Consider the following 275-nt stretch of genomic DNA (forward strand, 5'->3'; position numbering starts at 1 on the left):
TAGAAAAACTTCCTTTATTTAGAATATTTTACATAAGATGTTTTTATCTCCAGAGGGGAGATTGTAGATACTAACTCCAGAGGGGAGTTTAGAATTGGTTTTTCCTAAGGGAATTCTTCTTCAAACTATAGAATTGCATCGGCCGCTTCCTCCTTGCTCTCCTGGCATATGAGTACTCTTAGCCTTCTGCTTTCTATTGTTTGATGCCTTCTTCAATTGCCTAAGCAACCTATTTATAATGGTTGGGTCTGATGGACAACTCCCATCCTTACCCT

Source organism: Arachis duranensis, chromosome 1 (genome assembly GCF_000817695.3).
Source record: "Arachis duranensis cultivar V14167 chromosome 1, aradu.V14167.gnm2.J7QH, whole genome shotgun sequence".
Classification (NCBI taxonomy): domain Eukaryota; kingdom Viridiplantae; phylum Streptophyta; class Magnoliopsida; order Fabales; family Fabaceae; genus Arachis; species Arachis duranensis.